Source organism: Agelaius tricolor, unplaced genomic scaffold (assembly GCF_023055355.1).
Source record: "Agelaius tricolor isolate 1412-34295 unplaced genomic scaffold, bAgeTri1.0.p SCAF_2, whole genome shotgun sequence".
Taxonomy (NCBI): Eukaryota; Metazoa; Chordata; class Aves; order Passeriformes; family Icteridae; genus Agelaius; species Agelaius tricolor.
The window spans coordinates 18,039,108-18,057,690 of record NW_027269262.1 but is presented as its reverse complement, the minus strand read 5'-3'; the positions used below and the strand labels follow the sequence as shown (position 1 = coordinate 18,057,690).

Genomic DNA, 18,583 nt, shown 5'->3' with positions numbered 1-18,583 from the left:
AATCTCCTCGGCACACAAAGGAGACTTAAAGCAGATTTTTTCAGTTATACATCCAAACAAGGCCTAGGGAGATACTGAAAAGAATCTAAAAGTTTAATTCCTTATAGATATCTAGATATATTAAAAAAACCCAAGAAAGAACAACAACAACAAAAAAACCCAAAAAAACAATGAAAACAAACCCCCTAGCCCTTAGGGAAAAAAAATCTGTATATCAGTCAGTGATAATATGTGATGACTATCTACCCTTCCCTTAGAAATTCCAGCATATACTTCATAGAATTTAATACAGAGAGCATCAAATATCTAAAAATACTGCACAGAGTAAGAGTGAAAGAAAATAATTTCTCCCATCTACTTTTTCATCTTTAAAATTTTAAGGAATTGATCAGCAGACATTTCTTGTACATTTAGTACTTCAGGCTCATGATTTATAATAATACTAAACAGTGCCAGAAACAACATCAAACAAGTTTTCATAACTGTCATACAGATAAATTTCAATCAAAAGGGCTTCAACTTTTCAACATGACAAATAAACATATTAGAAAGAATCTCCTATTTTGCACAATCATTTTTGTAAAAAATTCGGCTTTGCAGCAAGGTGAAGTTGGTAGTTCTTAAAAGGAAATTCAGACATCCATTGCCATCCATAGGATACAAGTTCAACCTTGTGCAAAAGCATGGTTTCCTTCTCTACCTCCCTAGATTTTATAGTTAAGATCTTTGATACCTTTGAATATAAAATAACCTTCTCTTCCAGCAAAAGGCTTAACTTACACATCTCCCTAAAGCAAGTTGTGGTTTTGTTTTTTGGGGTTTTTTTAATCAAGAAACATCCTTTTTCACCAGGAGAACTATTTGGACCACATAATTACATTCAGTTATTAACCTACCAGACTAAAAACAGATTTTAAGACCTTTAAAGACAAGTAATATTATTAGCCTCCTTTGCTGACCAATGAAAAAAACCCCAACAAAACAGAATACCACAAATATGCATTGTCCTTCACTATTTTCTGCAACTGCACCAAATTTTAAACTGAAAACAGAAATATAGGTTGCCTCATTGAGACAGGCAATAAATATCAACTGCTCAAACAACAAAGACCCTAACAATGTCACCACACAAACACTTGCAAAAACAAACAAAAAAAACCAGCTCACCAGAGGAAAGACTCTTCATTTCATAAACAAAAACTATTTTACTCTCCTATTCCTTTCCTGAGAGAGCATCTTATTGAGTGGCCTGATTTCCCTAAGTATATCTGATCAGGCACAGCTGTGCATCAATACCTTCCCCTGCACTGCTGTGAAAGATGAGGCAACACTTGGTGCCTTGACTGCTGATATTTGTCAGTTTCTGCAAGCTGAAATAGAAATGGGATTTGGGAGGTTAGAGGAAGAGTTTCCTACTAAAATGCAGTTAATAGTCTGGTGTTTAAAGTATTGCTTTATTCTAAAATATGTTATTCTTTTGGTTATGTGCAGGGATAGATTAATTAATAAACACAACAGAATGGAGTTGGCCTAGCTGTTTCTCTGCTACATACCTCCCAGATAGCCAAACCCCCTCCTTTGGCCATTTTTTACTTACCTTCCATCTCACTGCCAAATTGAATGTATATGATCTGCTATGTTTTACAGAGGATGCAGCAACTGAAGCCTCATTCTTCTAACATAACTTTTCTTTCCATTAAAATAAAGTATGCACACCATTAGAGTCACAACCATAGTGCAAATTCCCACAGCAGCCTAATGAGAAAGCTCATCAGCCTCTCCTCTGAGCACATACTGAAGGTTGTCTTTCATGGGTTCACAGCCAGTAGGGTATTCCATTATTAGACTGGAGTGCCTAAGGCTAGTGGATGTGAGTCTGTGTATTCTGCTTCCCACTTTTACTGCCTACAAAAACAGGTGTGCCTTAAAAACTGTAGCAAATGAAAAACGAGGTTTGAACATATCTGCAGCTTCAATTTCTGACACATGCAAGCATCAATTCACTCCATAATCAGGATTTAGCCCTGAAAGAAGTTAATAGAGGATCAAAGAAATGTAGAAGAAAAGGCAGAGACAAGTGGTGATGCATGAGAAACTTATGGAATGAAACAGAGCAAAGAACACAGGTGGCACTTCTGAAGAAAAGTCACAAAAAAAAGACAAAAGGCACTTAAACCACTTGTGCAGACACTCACTGTGAAAGAACAGGGCAAGAGTTCCAGATTTAAACAAAAAAAGGTAAAGAAAAAATGCATACAAAGCATTTTAATAATGCTTTAATGTTTTAATAATGGGTGCATTATGAAAATCAGGATTAATATTTGATTTTAGAAGTTAATGTTACAGCTCAGTGCTTAACGAAAAATTAGTCACCACATCCATTAGTTTGTTATTTATTTGAGTGAACACAAGTATTGTAAAAACTGTTCTGAGTAATTATAACACCATTAATGACTCTATAAAGGGACTATTGCTTGTGGCTTTGGAGACTATTGCTAACACTTTTATTAGGCCCCTCAACATGTTCTGCTTTCCCCGAGGCAATGTCATGTTTTGACCTAGCCGTCTGTTCTTTCTTGATGAAAATTTATGCATATATATAATTGATTTTGTTATAGATATTGCATACCCAAATATGTATATTCTGTGTTTCTTTGACTTGGATCTTCAATTTTAAATTCATAGTGACTTCTAAGGAAGTTTGTAATTCTTTAAACAGGACTCCTCATTCAAATGTAAGATGACCATATTAGATTTATTTCCCTGAAATTAAAATAAAAATAAAAGTGGTGTTTCCCTCAAAATCAGCAAAACTTACTGGTTTCAGAATCATTCAGGTTCCTGTATATATTGGGCAGATGATTTTCTTTTGTCTTAAGTGCTTTTCTTTGCACATCACTGACATCTTCCTCTTTAACGATATCTTGTGTATGTGCTTTTTCTTTCCAAATATCCCTCTCTCTTCTGGAAGGAGAAACTCACTATTTCCTTCTAATTCTGGCAGTCTTGTAATGGCTTTAGAAGAACAACAGCAATGAAATTTTCGGTGATTAGAATGTTTGTGGTGTGGGTGCAGAAAAATAGGATGGATCCCCCACAACACAGACTGGCTGTGATGTAACATGATCCACCTTTCATCCAGACCAGGATTAAATGCTTTCAGGTATTTGGGAATCAGTTAGGTCACAAGTACTTGGACAAATCTAATGTTGTGTATTTTCTGTTAGCCTCTACCATTCTGAACAAGGATGCACAGACCCTTGCTTTTTGTTTGTTGCTGTGTATTTGATATCAGGGTGACTAAATTTAATGGATTAAGGACAGCTTTGATTTTCTTAACTGCTTCTCACAGTACCAGCCACGATTCATAATTATTTCAGCTTTTACTATTTCATAATCTGCTAGAGTTTACTAATGCCTTGGTTCTGGTTTTGTCTATCCAACAGCTTTCCCTGCATGATGAGTCAAATTCCACCCTTTCATGTCACTCCAGGAGTGAAAGCAGGAGTACAGAAGGCCACATAAGCATTAGAGTCTCCCATGATGCTGAAGCTTGAGATGTGCAACAGAGGAGCCACACAGGCACCTAATGCCCAATGTCATGTGCCACTTCTCACTCAGCTTGGGTGGGTGTGTGTGAGGTGGCACAGCATGGGCAACTTGAGAAGAGTTCTTATGGAATCAGCACTCCTACATTTCCAACACCTGTAAAAACAACACAGGAATCCTATTTACCATAGCAGGTGTAGAAGTGAAATAAAGTTTGTTCTCAAAAAATATGTTTTTCATGTTATTAAAGCAGTGTAGCATTCATGGTAGCTTTCTTAGCTTTATTGTTTACATTCTGATACCCTATTTAAGTAAAACTGATTTGCATTGCTCCTTTGACAAGTTCCACATTTCAGAGATGACACTTCAGTATTTTGCCCAAAATCAACATAATTATTTTTATGTGCATTCTTTTTATTACTTACTACTGAGTCTGAGAAGAAGTCTGAGTCCCACAGCAACTTGAAAAGTCATTAACTTTTCTTATTATACTGAAGTGTTGCAGTGTGTTTTGATTGATGTGAGTCAATGCCAAGTGTGTACAGTTTAACCTAAATCTTCTGGGGAATAAAGTTAAATCACTGGCCAAACATAGGCTTCACTCTCAGATAAGACAAACTATGATCCAATTTGATACTAGAGTTTATATAAATGAATTTATCTAAGTAATATCCAGTAAACTTATCCAGAAACTTGAATGATGTCTTTGACGGTGACAAACTGGCTTTTATCACATACTTAAATTTCAGTTTCTGCCATTTCAGAAACCACTGACAGTGTGCTTATGCTTGTACATTTGCTCTACTAGAGTAGAGATTTTTAGGCTATATTCTGTTAAATTTGCTTTCATTACACTTACAAATTTGTGTTAGAGCTTCAGAATCATATATGCACTGCTGACATGGCAGTCAAGGAGAAGGACATTTAGACTCCAGGCAATTTCTTAAAATAAGATAGTAGGCCAAGAAACTTGCCATTCCCTATTCATATAAGAACTGACACATTAATCTAAAAATCCATCTTTTCAAAAATTTTTCATTAAATTAATGAAAAGTTGTTTGACACTGAATTTGTGAAGCTATAGTTATTAAAAATAAAAGGATGGATAAGTGATGATTAGTCATACATTAAGCAATGTGAATTGTTACCATTTCCTTTTTGTTCAAATTCTTCGATGTGTCAAACATATTCTGCTACTTCTCAACAGAACATAATTTTGTTATACATTAATATTTGTGACTTTTTGTCATGTAGAAACACAAGAAAACTAACAGCATGACTGTATCTCTTTCAATGCCCTATTAATTTTTTTTCAGGTACAGTATTCACTTGGAGCATAGTTTCATAGCTTAAAATACATTTTAATGTGTAAAAATTTATCATATTTTGTATATATTCATTTGGCACTTTCAAAGCATCTCATGTATGCATATAGCAAAACTGTTGCTCTTCTGCTTATGCATCTCATCTCTTGACTTTTTTCACATGCATAGATCATCTCCTGAGATTGCAGGCAGAGAGCCTGTATGGATGGTTTGATTTAAATTTTATGTCATTTGAGGAGAGAAGACACTAAGGTAAAAAGTTTGACCATGGAGAAAGCAGGTTTTTAGTGACTGATGTTGATAACATTTACAATAATGAATAATGAATTTTACATCCTCACACAGAATAAGATCACTGCTGTATCCAGAGAATTGCTTTTCATGGCATAGATTTGCTTCCATTTTTTGCCTGATGCAATGGTGTCAGGCAAAAAAATTGCTGATAGATTGTTTATAGCATTATAGTGATACAAAAGGCAAGGTTGTCTGGGAGATAAGAATCTTTTACATAGACACACTGATATAGTTGGGGGGAAAAAAGCATAAGATTTCAAGCACAAAAGCCTTTCCACAGTCCATCATCAGAGAAACAACAAATAAGAAACAAGACTGTGGGGACAGTAGCATTTTAAAGAACTTCATCAACTAAGGAAATTAACTGCACAGACTTATTTCATTGCCTGGTATCATTGATCTTTCATTCAAAGTGGACAGCCTTAAATCTATGTCATCTCTTCTTTTAGCAGGCCTGCAATTCCACACATTATTGCCACAAATAACGCACACATTTCTTTTTTATCATATGTTCCCTCATCTTCAGATGACAGTTTGATGTAGTTTATGAGCTTGCATAAGTCTATTCTGTATTTTTTTTGACAGACAGTTGATTTTTGGTGTTGTACATAGATTCAGCATTTCTGGGTTTAGAAGCCTAGCCTTACAAGGACCCTCAAGGGAAGCAAGCAGGGTTTTTTCAAATTTATGGGTAGGAAAGTGTGCCAGAAACATCGCTTTATTGCTTAAGGAACCCCTTACACATTATAACCTTTTTGCTGTTGACAACATTTGGCAGAAGATAGTTTAAAGTAATGCCAAGGCACAGATTTTTGCAAAATTGCTGGCTATACATCCTTAACTTGTGCTGAAATGAAAGCACAGTTCTCTTTGAAGTTACTGGCTCAGAAAGTTGTACCCCTGTTGGCATTCTTGTCAGTGGTCTCAGCAGACAGAAGCACCTTCTCTGTTGAATAGCTCTTGGTTTAAATCCAACAGATAAGTACAACTGTCCCCACAGTTGAACTAATTCAGTGGACAGATAAAGGGATTTAATTCTCCAGCTTTCCCAAAGCTGCTCCTTTTGAAACAGTAAATTCAATGAGCAGAAAACAAAATGTATAAGCCTTCCTAAGATAACCCAGGCAATCATCAAATTAAATCTAAGTATTATGTAAATGCATTCTTGGTATTGAACTTGATGTATTTCAGGATATTGCCTTTAAGCTTTCTAGTTCTCTACATATTATAGTCTTTTGCCTCTGGTATAAAATACTGCAAAGCCATACTTCCTCCTGCATCTCCAAAGCTTGAGGAATCTGACTAGGTTAGGCTTTTAAAACTAACAGGCTTTTTGGCTGAAGGTTAATTAAAGCACTAATGCAGACAGTTAATAAATTTGCTTACTTTGACTAACAAGCTTAAATAATACTACAGTTTACATATTCCTATGTGATTACAATAAGCATATAACAAACCACTAGCATGGGAAGCTCTCTACAGGTCTGTGGTGCTCCAACAGGTGTTCAGCACTCCAGGGGTCATGCACAGACCCACGACATGAAGTAACATCAAGGCCACTTTATGTTCAATATCCACCACAGGGGTCATGTCTGCAGTGCTCCTGCATGTTACAGTTTGGGGGGAATTAGGTATTGAGGTGCATTTACAATTCTGTAGGTCTTTTGCAAACAGCTCCTAAATATGTATTACTGTGTACTGTATCTGTTGTATTGCTGGCACTAATCCTGAAGATGTAGTTCTCTCATTACTGATTAACTACTTGTTGGTCGTAAATGCTTCAACCCAGATTTAGCTCAAATCAAGTGAACAGAGAAGTTTTTCCCTGTATGAGTGGTAATACTGAGTTTTATGCCATACATCACACAACTTCTTGGAGATCAGCAGAGATCCTGGGTCACCTTTATTTCCAGGGACTGAAAAATATTTAGAAAACCTCTGTAAGTCACTGATGGAATAATGAAGGCACTTAGAATGGAAGAGTATACAGGAGTGACACCTAGGATACCTGGAAGTTCTGGAACAAGAGCAAGGGAGAGAAAATTCCTTGGAAGACAGCAATCAATTTGGACCTAAGGGAGATGCTTATATCTATAGAAAAAGAAGCAAGGATAAATTCTGAACTGGGAATGCAATCAGCAAGCTGTACTTTTCTGTGAGCAGTGCACAGAGGAATAACAAAACCCACAGACAAGAAGACCATTATCACTCTGACAATGAGTTCTCTCTTAGAAGTCCTAATTTTTTTCTTGACTTCAGATTCTGAAAACAGACTATAAGGAAGCTACAAAACACAGACACTGGATAGTGTCCTTTCTGTTAAGTTAATCCTATTTTTTACTGTTTGTGTGTAATATGAATAATAAAGTATAACAGGCTAACCTGTGTTTTTTGCCAAATGAAATATCCATAATGTGCTGATACACACTGGTATTTTTAAGGTTATTCTCCTCCTGCCTGGACAGGATAAACTGCATTTACGTCAGTCTGAGGAACTGATTTATATTGTCACAAGAACAATGTGTTTTATAGTGTTGTCTGACTTTGCCTATTTATTTATAGTTCCTAGTCCAGCTCGCTCCTAGACAAGCAGCCTGTCATGCCTTTTCTTTTCTTAATGTGCTCAAAACGGTGACTTTGAGCTGTCCTTCCTCTTTCTCTTCCAGCTGGGAGATCCGAATTATACTAGTTTCTAAGTAAATATATTTGAGTACTGCAAAACTAGATTCCATCCAAATTAATTTGTTTCACAGTTTGGTCAGTGCCCTAGCTGTCCATTTCCTAGGACTTTATGAGGTAAATTTTGTAGCATTATATAATCACTGTATGAGGTAAATTCCACAGCTTTTTATCGAGGTGTTTTATAAGACATACTTGATAGCATTTTATGTAGCCACTTTATCAGATAGCATAAATATCATTTTAACCGCAAACATTTAGGGCATATGTCCTGGCATACAGTTGCCTACAAATATATAAACACAGAAACAGCGATAGAAGATGTGAAGAACAATGTTAACGCTCATTATTCTGAAGAAAATAATTGCAAAACTGAACTTTTGGTACAGTATATCTTTTTCTACATGACAATGTACTATACAATGATTCAAGCAGAGAGTTTTTTTGTTTTGCTTCTTACATGATAGAGCTGCTCTCTCCTAGGTGTATTACCAGTCCAATAGTACTTGTAACATAATATTTCTGTATATCCTGCTAACATATACTCACTTTTTTCTGATCTATTTTCTGCTTTTTCTCCTCACAAATCAGTTCCAAGTCCTCTGACATAAGATGCTCCTGCAGAACTGCAGTCCCTGTCCTTACTCATCCAAGATCCCTGCAGTGAGTGCACTTCTGCATCACTCAAAGATGCTCTGCAGCCAAGCTCCCCAGGCAAGGTCCACAAAATTAGCTCAGGCATTAGACAAAGTAGGGTACCAAAATACAGAAGTAAGAGGGGTAAAATTCATATGGTTTCCCTGGTAGTGGGAAGAAGTCAGAAGAAAGGAAGCACAAAACTGATGATTTATTTCTGTATTTGTTTCCATGGAAACTGAACAAAAAAACCCCAATAACTTCTGGGGTTTTTCTCTGTACTTCTTATAGGCCTGCCATATTTGCCAGGGTAACATGAAGTACAGAATCATTAGTAGACTTCCAACACTTGTCAAATATAGAAAAGAAATAAGGAAGGCAAAGAGGTTATATTTGGAGAATTTAAAGTGAGGCTAAGAAGGGTTGGAAGGGGTTTCTTTGGTCTGAAAAAGAGCAGGGCAGAATATCTAAATGATCTGAAGCTTATGACCAAGCAGTCTTGGTGTGACTTGGTAGGAAAAACTCTCAAAAACCCAACTTGGAAAGATTTTAGAGCACAAAAAAAAAAAAAAATCCATTGATTGTGCAGCTTGTTTAAATCACCATTACATAAACAAACACTGAAAGTGGCATAAAGTGATAGTGCTAAATGATCACCATTATTGTCCCCCATTTTTCAATACATTGATCTGTAAGAGCAAGGAGTTCTAGAGGTCCATCATCCACCTCCTAGAGTCATTATAAAACAGCATCTCAATCTACTCATTAGAAGAGTAACCACGCAGAAAGTCACTTACATATTTACACAATCAATAAAAAAGACAGAACTTTAGAAGCAAGACAGGTTTCAAAACTTGTTTTCTTTATGCTGTAATCATTTTTTTCAGTTTCTGTTTTAAAAATATACTATCTTAATGATTCACATTTTCCTGCAAGATGCACTTAGTTTTTTATTGAATTTATTAAAACTGAAGAATTGGGATAAGAAGATTTTATTTAAAGGCATAAAAAGTCAAATCCCCTACATGTGAAATACCAGGCCTTGCAAGTTCATTAATATGTAAGAAAAAAATAAGAACAGTGCACCCGGTCTTGAAGGTAAGAATACTGGCACCCATAAATTGAGCATGTAGGATCTTGAGGGTGACATCCAGCTGTCTATCCTGAAGTTCTGTGCATAGAAAAACTTCAGAGAGATCTCAGATTTCTCATCCTCTTCCATCTTGAGGGTAAGGAGGAAAATATAATATTCAAATTTCTTTCAGGATACAGACTATGCAGAACAATCTGGTGTGGTTCATGGAAATGCCACCATGTCTTCTTCTCAATACATTCTTTTGACTTTGGTTTTTTTTTACAGCCAATTAAGTAATTATTTGGAGCAATGCTTAATGCTCAGGGTAAGATTTCATCAGCCAAAATTGCAGAGTACCAACACCATTAATACTTACAGGACGAAACAAAAATCAAATATATGTAAAGACACGAGTTCCACAGTGTATACATGATCAGAGAAAACTGCTTATAAACATTGCCAAAGGAGAAGATGAAAAACAGGAACCTGGTTTCCTCCTTTGTGTATAGTTGGGAAACCTATGTGAGTAAAGTACTGCACAACTCAAACATGGCAAATTATGTAATCTGTCCCTCAGCATTTTTTTTAAAGTAATAATTTTCTCATCATTTCAGGCACATTAATCTGTGTAGTAAGGTCAAATCATGCAGGCTAATAAACAGTGGAATAGAAATTTCAATACTGGTTTGCTGTTGATGCATGAGAAAAAATCTCAGGTAAGCTCTGTGTCATCTTGATTCTCCAGAGCAGTTACTGGATAACCAAAGTCTGCACCAGTAGCCCTTAATATAAAGAAATTTGACTCATAAAGAGCAAGTCCTTCACATCCTGCTACTATTGATACTGCCAGGTCAGCTAGAACGTCTACTGAAGCTGCTGTAAACACCATATGATAGTACAATGGTAATTTCTAGTGTGAAGGCAACCAAAGACATCACAATTGTGTTCTCATGAACTGCTTCATACCATGACAATTTAATGGCACTGAATGTTTTTCCTTTAGGTCTGATAGTCATAATTTGCAAGTAGCACCTTCTGCCTGCTGAGCTGTTGATGAAGTGACTGAAAAGTCACATATCTGTCTGGCTCACATTATGCTTCCCATGGTGCATCACAAGAAAGAAAATGAAAAAATCTCAAATTTTGACAGACAAAATATCTCATATAATTCTGAAATCAAATCAGCTTTGTTGCTTCAGGATCAGCTGAAGGGGCAATGCAGCAGGGCACAATCCACACCTGATGCAAGCACTGGTGACGACATTCTGATATAGATGATTGAAAAGTTGATATTCCACTGACAAACAAGAAAGAGCTGGCTGAGGATGTGAGGGTCAGGGTCAGTTTTAACAGCAGTGAGATGCTGGAGTTTGAGATCCCAAGAGAAGGGAGCAAGACAAAAAGTCAGGATCACAATCCTAGATTTCAAGAGAGCAGACTTTGGACTGTCCAGGGACCTACTTGGAGGAACTTCATGGGATATAATTATGAGAGACAAGTGAGAGCCAAGAGAGCTGGCTGACTTTCAATTTAACATATGAGCACATATAAAAGCTCCTCCTTTATACATACTGGTATTCAATAGTTTTTCACTGGGAAAACATACATAGGATTTCCCTGGGAGAACTTACACTGCTTTATTTTAGTTTTCATTCCCATTCAAACAGACCCTTTAAAGTTACCAACTTTGCAACATTCCAAAACTTAATTATGGTCTCATTCCATCCAAAATTTCTCATTTAGAAATATCAGATTTAAAGGATGAAAAAAATAAAGAACTTGTCATAAGACAGATGATAAATAACACAAACAATAAAAATGGTTATCATAAAATATCTTTCTGACATCCAAATTGAAATATAATAATAAGTAAAGTAGTAAAAGCCAATTACATTCTGATCCATTTCCTATGAATACATTTTTAAATATTATACAATATCCTATTAGCACCATTTAAAAAAAAAAGGTTCTTTCCTGTCCTTCTTTTTTTATTCATAACCAGAGGAAAACATTAAACTCTCCATTTCCATTTGAAATTGAAGTACTATCTGGCTTATTTGATCTTATTGTGTTGACTGAACATGGAGGAAAAAAAATCAACAAATATGGAGAAAAAGCAATTTAAGCTCAAAACGTGAGTAGATGTATGCAGATGCAAGGCCTGATTCTGTAACTTCCCCTTATACAACTAATTTTAATAATGTCAGAAAGAATCTATCGGCTCAGGGATAAGAAAAGGGAGAAAACAACTTCGGAAACTGTCTAAAGGGAAGATAAGAGCTGTAATTTTAGTTCTGTAGGGGTCACTGAAAGGGTTACTGTAGAGGTGTCTGTTTATACAGAATCTTAGCTGCAATCACAAACCAACTACAGAGACACAGTAAGACCCCTATTCTCACAGGTTCAAAATGAGGAAATAATGAGTAAGTAAAAGAAAATACACAAACATGAGGGCTGAAAGACAGACAATTCCAGCTATGCTAATTACCATAACTTTTCAGTCATGATATAAAAGTTTCATTAAATACATGAATAAAACAAAACTCCGGCTGATGAACTTGTAAAAGAATTTCCTTACATGATATGGGTAGCAGCAAGCAGAGAGAAAATAATAGCAGCACTCTAAGACCTCCAGAAAGGTCAAAGGCTGTTAAAACTCAACAACATAAGAAGAAAAAATTGTGCAGTTTTCTGTTTTCACTCTTGTATGTTACAGAAGATGGATTGCAGCATTGAAAACTTGTTTTAGTATGTGCTGAATACTTTTTTTCTTGATTTAGCCTGGAAGAGGGAAGAGTAATTTGAATATCATTCTAGTAACTAATTAAAATCCAGGTTATTTTGGCACTTCTGGAAGCTGGAATCACATCTGACTAAACTGCAGTTACAAATAGTCCTTGTATAAAATCAGTTCTTGTCTAGGCAGGACATTACTTAAAGTGGTCCTCATTACATTTGATTATTAAAAAAAAATCTTGCTAAATACAGTGGACCAACAGAGAGAATGTAAAAGAATAAATTCTGCAGTACTTTGCTAGGTTTTGACAATCAGGAAAGAAATTAAGATATGCTGCTTTGCTGCTTTATTGAATCAGGGTGAAATTATTTCAGCAAGTACATATGTAAATGTACACACATACATAACTAATTCTGTTAGCATTTTTAAAAAGTGAATACTGACTTCACTGCTCTCACAACTATGGTATGTGTGCAGGCTTACACTGGTGCTAGGCAAAAACAAGGGCTGGATATCGTGGAGAGACAATCCAGACCAAGACATTTATTATTTGCTGCACTGTCTTTCAGTAACAAGAAGAGTTTGATTCCATCTTTCAATAGTGAAAATTCTCTCGATCTCCTCTTGAAGCATGAGTTTAACACCATGGCCTATTTGCAACAGTTCCACATATTTATAGGTTTTTCTCCATGGCCACATTCCATACACATAATCAGGATATTGTATTTTTAGATGGAGAGTAGTACGTCAAAATTATTCTTTTTCTGTTTATGACCTTTACAATTTGTATATACATATGCATGCATGAATGAGACAAGATGTTGCAATCCAAAACTTTAAAATTCACAAACTCTAGCTATATGCATATTTTTACAAATAATAAAATACACAGTTACATAAATGTTGTCAATGCTACATTCAGCTACTAATGATCAGCACACAAGACAGCTGGCAGGATTTCACAAGAAATATATCAATATGTCTTTCTTAGTAACCTATTTTTAATCAGCCTTATATTTTAAGCAAGAGGCAGTATGGGAAATAATAAAGGAAATTGAGTGAAAACTTGAAGGTAAGTTAGAAACAAGCTAGGGCTATTCTGTTTTGTGCTTTTATGTATTTTTACAATCTTTTAGATTTCTTTTTACTGCTTTTATGTGAAACTTTTTCTTTTACATTTTCCTTTCTCCACTTCATGGCATGATAAAGCTAATGAATACTGATACTTTTTATTTGCAAAAAAGGACTCTTTCTGATTGAAATAGAAATATCCTCCTTCCTTCTGACACAAATTTACAGTAATAGAGTAAAAAATTATAATGATTCCTCAATGTTGTAAAGAAACAATAGCTTTGACAGTTAAAGATGACATGTCATGTGGCATCTATAATGACATCTTCTGACATTTCCCTAATTATTTCAGTCATCACTATATATTATCAGCAGCCACATTTACTATCTTTTTACTTCTCATTTATTTCTCATATATATTTTCTTACATAGCAAGTGGCAAATACATATTGGCGCACAAAATTTTGAAAAAAACTTGTATTCTTCTACAAAGCAATTAATTCCTACACATTTTTATCTCATATTGCTATATGTCAGAGTTCTTTCAGACTATACTTAAAATTTAAAATACAGACTTGAGTCTCCTTTGTAATAAAATATTGCACATTTGGCTAGGACATGACTGTGCTACAACAGGAAATTTGTTACTAATCTAGTAGCAGTTATTAGGCTGATATTCTACTGCAGAGGGAAATCATATAGACAGTAAAAAAGTAGTATTTGGACCCGTAATTCAAGCCTAATGAAGCAACATTAGCACTTTTATGTTGTACTTTCTAATTAGAAAGTCTGTTAATGAAATTGGGGCATTTACTTAATTGCTGTGAACAATTATTTTCAAATTAAGCCTAGCAATTAAATAGCATGATTAAACTCATGCTACAGGCTTTTTAGTAGAGATATGGTAAGTATCTTGCCTGTTGTATTATGCACGGTAGTCAAAACTGTGGAATAGAAATATTCCTCTGATTAGCCAATGTAAATTAAGTGCAATGCCATTTCACCAAGAACATGAATGAATATGCAAAAAGGGGGAAAAAACTACCTCTGTTATGGACTCCAAATAACAGCCAGAAAAACTCTTGTAAAAACTAGTTTTATTGGTGATATTTTCTCATGATTTCTTATGTACAAGGGAAGGTCAAGAAGATGAATGCAAATTTATCACATTAGCTTGCATTCCATGTAGCAAGGATGAAATAAAATGCATTTTCCTGTTGAGGCCACAGTTAATGCTGACAACCCTTCAAACCATTTGATCTCTCCTAGCACTTCACATAGGAATTTTTCTGGTGAACAAACTGAGATAATTGAGTAACCTGAATTAGTTATACCAGAAATAGTAAGATTGAAGGTGATATGTATGACTTCATAGGACATCCATGTTTCTTTTTATAAAACACAGGACTCCATTCATCAATTCAGGACACTAGATGTAGAGCTGTGTCTCACACAAATCCTGTTGCATGCTACTGCTTTGATTCTAATGATAAAAATGCATTGAAACTAGGAAATGGGTATTTTCAATGTTCAGCAAACTAGCTAAGAACCTATTAAGAATATATAATATTTGCAGTATTAGAATGCCCGGGAGAAAGAAATATTAACAGCAAGACAAAAACTGAGGTAGTGTTCCCTTTCATCAAGTAATATTTAGGTGCAATTAATTTTTTACTAATAGCACACTAAATTAAAAAACAAAAACTATATTAATTAAATAACAAATGTTCTATCCTTTTCATGAAAACTTTTGAAAGTGATTAAAAATAACTGACCTCACACATTAGTTTTCAAGCATAAATAGATCCTAAACGAATCTTAAATTTCACTTTATTGCAATAATTCAGCATGTGTTAGGTACTATTTTAAAGTACTTAAGAAAAAATATAAGAAAATGAACATGATTTAAATGTCAAGCATATTCTGAAATAGTTTGATCAAGGACATAAAAAGTGAAGACTGCAAGTTACCTAATGTAGTGGGATGGTTATAAAACATTTCAAAAAATTAAATGGAAAAGTTTGAATAAATTTGGCCTATGACTTGAGTTAATTTTCCCGAATCACAATCTCTTTTAACATGGCATGTTGTCTTGGATTCAAATGTCACTCAATATGAAATAAAATTTGAAAAGCCAGAAATAAAAATAAGATAAAGAAAATAAAAGAGAAAAAAAGAGAAGAATTAGCACACAATCACTTTCATATTGAAAAGAAAGCTAAATAGTGGTTATATTTTGCCTATGATTTGAAAGTGTTCAATTGAAGACATAAGATGTTCTTTTTTTGCACTCCTTTGTCCAATTACAGCAATCACCTTAACCACCTATCAATCAAAAATTCCGGTTATTGAAAAAAGTTGCTTCTATTTTTTTTAGAAAAAATACGACTAACCCTGGGATGTGGAGTACTATACTGCTGTATCATTCATATATTATAAGCATTCATGCAACTTACTCGTTACAAAAGTAAACAAAGTAAACACATTTTTCAAGTTTGAAATGAACATGGGAAAGGGGGAACCTATGATTATGTGCTATGAAAAAGCTGAAGAAGTTAATTATTGTTGGAAGATAAAAGTTTACACAGCTTAATGCTCCAAATTGCTTGCCATGAAGGTAAACATCTTACATCAAAATCAGGATCTCTACAAACATTTTTGTCTTGTGAATTTATTTTATACATTTCTGTCACTTTAGACGGATCATTGCTTTTCCTCTCTTAGCTAACAGCCAGAGCCCCAGGGCTACCACAGGACTCTCCAAGCTCAGCCTGGGCTGGGCATTGACTTGCTGCAGGAAGGCATGCTCAGACTTTGAAGACAAAGGCCAGGATCTTTCAGGGGATGCTTTTCCCTACCACAGCACCCTGCATCTGCTGAGCAGTGTTTTGGTCACACAACCACCCTGGTTACTGTCACTACACATGTAATAATACCCCAGACACATAAATGCACAGGGCAAACTGAGGTTCCTCTGCTCTGGATAGGCATAAGGGAGAGACTCCAAGCAGATATTCTCAAGAGGTGAAAACTAAACAAAAGTTTTTTTCTGGGAAAATAAAAAAATCAAGGGACTTTGGCAAAAGACTTAGTACAACATAAAATATTTATCACTGCATGGACTTAGCCCATTCAACTTAGCAAACTAACTTTTGTTGGCACCCATTTGATGTTACATTCCATGAAGAGAGTGTTAGAGGAAGAAGAAGAGAGAAAGTCAAAAAGACAAGAAAGATATAGAACGACAAACATATAGCTACCAGCTTCTGGGTTCCAGCAATGTAACAGATAGAAAAATCCAAGATTAAGGAAATGTTAAAGAACAACACGCTTATCTCCTGGTGACCCCTCTTAAACCCTTGGCCTCTTATGAGCCTTTCCCCCAGATGGAACTTCCAGTCTCTCAGATACTCAGGGCTTGGTTAGAAACACTGAGGGTGATGCTGAATTGATTTTTGCCTTTTTGCTTTTATGCATTCTCTATATTCCTTACACATATATTTGTAGCTCTGTACCCTATTATTGTAGTAATAGCTATCATCTTACTTATTCTATTAATAGACAGAAAGACAAAAGCAGCTCCAAGCCCTGGGGGTCCAAGGTAAGGCTCTCTGGGAGCCAAGGTTGAATATGTCTCTGAGACATATTTTCATAAAAAAAGTTTAGTTCCTATCTAAGGAGGAAGTGCAGGGGGAATTCAGAAGAGGGACAATTTACCTCATCACTTATGTCTCTAAATGGGGATTCTTGTCAGTTATGTTAATTTTCTAAACATACAGAAGTTGTCTCCATTTTATGTTACATATACATCTTCAGTGCTTTCCATCCAGCAAGCTGTGCACCATATGGATCCTTATAAAGGTAACCACTTTTTATCACCTAAGTGTGTCTGGCTCATGATTTTAGGACCAGTAGAAAGGCATCAAGGGACTGCCTCCAGTGTGCCATGGCTGACAGACACTGTGGGGCTGGGGGGCGTGGGGGACAGGGCACTGTCTCACCACCCCCTACCACACACACTCACAGGCATTCCAAAGTGTCTCGAAACATCAATCTTTCCATTCTCTGACACCTGTTATGTGGGACTGTACTATCTCACCAAGGCCACTGCCCCATGCTCTCTTGTCAGCCTTAACCCATTGCATGCCTCCTCTTGCACAGCAAAACCATCTTTCTCCTCTGAGACTCCATTACACCAGTATTCACTTATAGAAACAGTCATTCTTGTCAGAAGACAGTCAAAGAAGAAGAAATATTCCAAATGGGTATGGTTGGAATGTGGTAAAGCATTAGATAAATGTAGCATAAATTTCCTACTTTAATATATTTCCATAGAACATACTACAATAACATACTATGAAAACACACTAGCACAAATACTGATGTCACAAATAAAAGCAAGCAACGAAACAAAAGAGATATTACTATCTCTTCAGTATGGAATTTATAAGACTGCAGATTCAAAATAAAAGCAAGTCATTAATATTTTCAAAGAGAAATAAGACATATATATATATATAATATATATATATATATAAAAGCCTAATTATAGAACCATTGCATCAATACATAAAAGGAATGAAAATATACTTTATATTGTGCTCTACTACATGATAATACACTACAGTATTTCCAATTACCTACCAAAACAGACTTTTTACATTATCTTCCGCCTGAGTTTTGTTACCCTGTACCCCTGTAATATAGAGTATTGTCATTGATATTAACAGGCCACAAGATTTTTACTGACTTTGGAAGTCTCAGGACTTGTCAGGCTATCTCTGTCTGAAATCTTCATCTCCCTGAAGCTTTGTTTTGCTTGGTTTAGCTGCAATAATCCTCTTTCTAATTGACATGAGGTAGCTATGGATAATTTGTTTTGTTGATGTTTTCATGGTGTGATCATAGTTCTAGAGATGACAGTAGCAGGCAACTATGCTTCAATAAGATATTTATGACTCAAATATAATGTTGCAGTATAGAGAAAAATAAGCCTGGTGTGAGAGCAGAAAGCTCATACCAGGAGGTGTCCTCATATCAGGAGATCCAGGATGCAGCACTGAGGAATTCAGGCATGCAATGAGAAGACACAGGGACACAGGCTAGGGGGGAGATTTCTTCACCACAAGCAACTTTCCACATGCCAGTTAAAGACATGTAGACTGGAGCTAGACAAAATTGGCTTGGTTTTAGAGAGAACAAAGGGAATTCATACCT

General features: G+C 35.5%; 1 protein-coding gene across 1 annotated transcript in view; it reads right to left on the bottom strand.

Annotated features, from left to right (window-relative positions):
• CDH12 (cadherin 12) overlaps positions 1-9,189 on the bottom strand; it is a 638,327-nt gene extending 629,138 nt beyond the window's left edge. Inside the window, exon 1 of the mRNA XM_071453742.1 lies at positions 8,397-9,189. The gene's annotated coding sequence lies outside the window, so the exon portion shown is untranslated. The remainder of the gene's footprint in view (positions 1-8,396) is intronic.
• Positions 9,190-18,583: the final 9,394 nt, after the last annotated feature.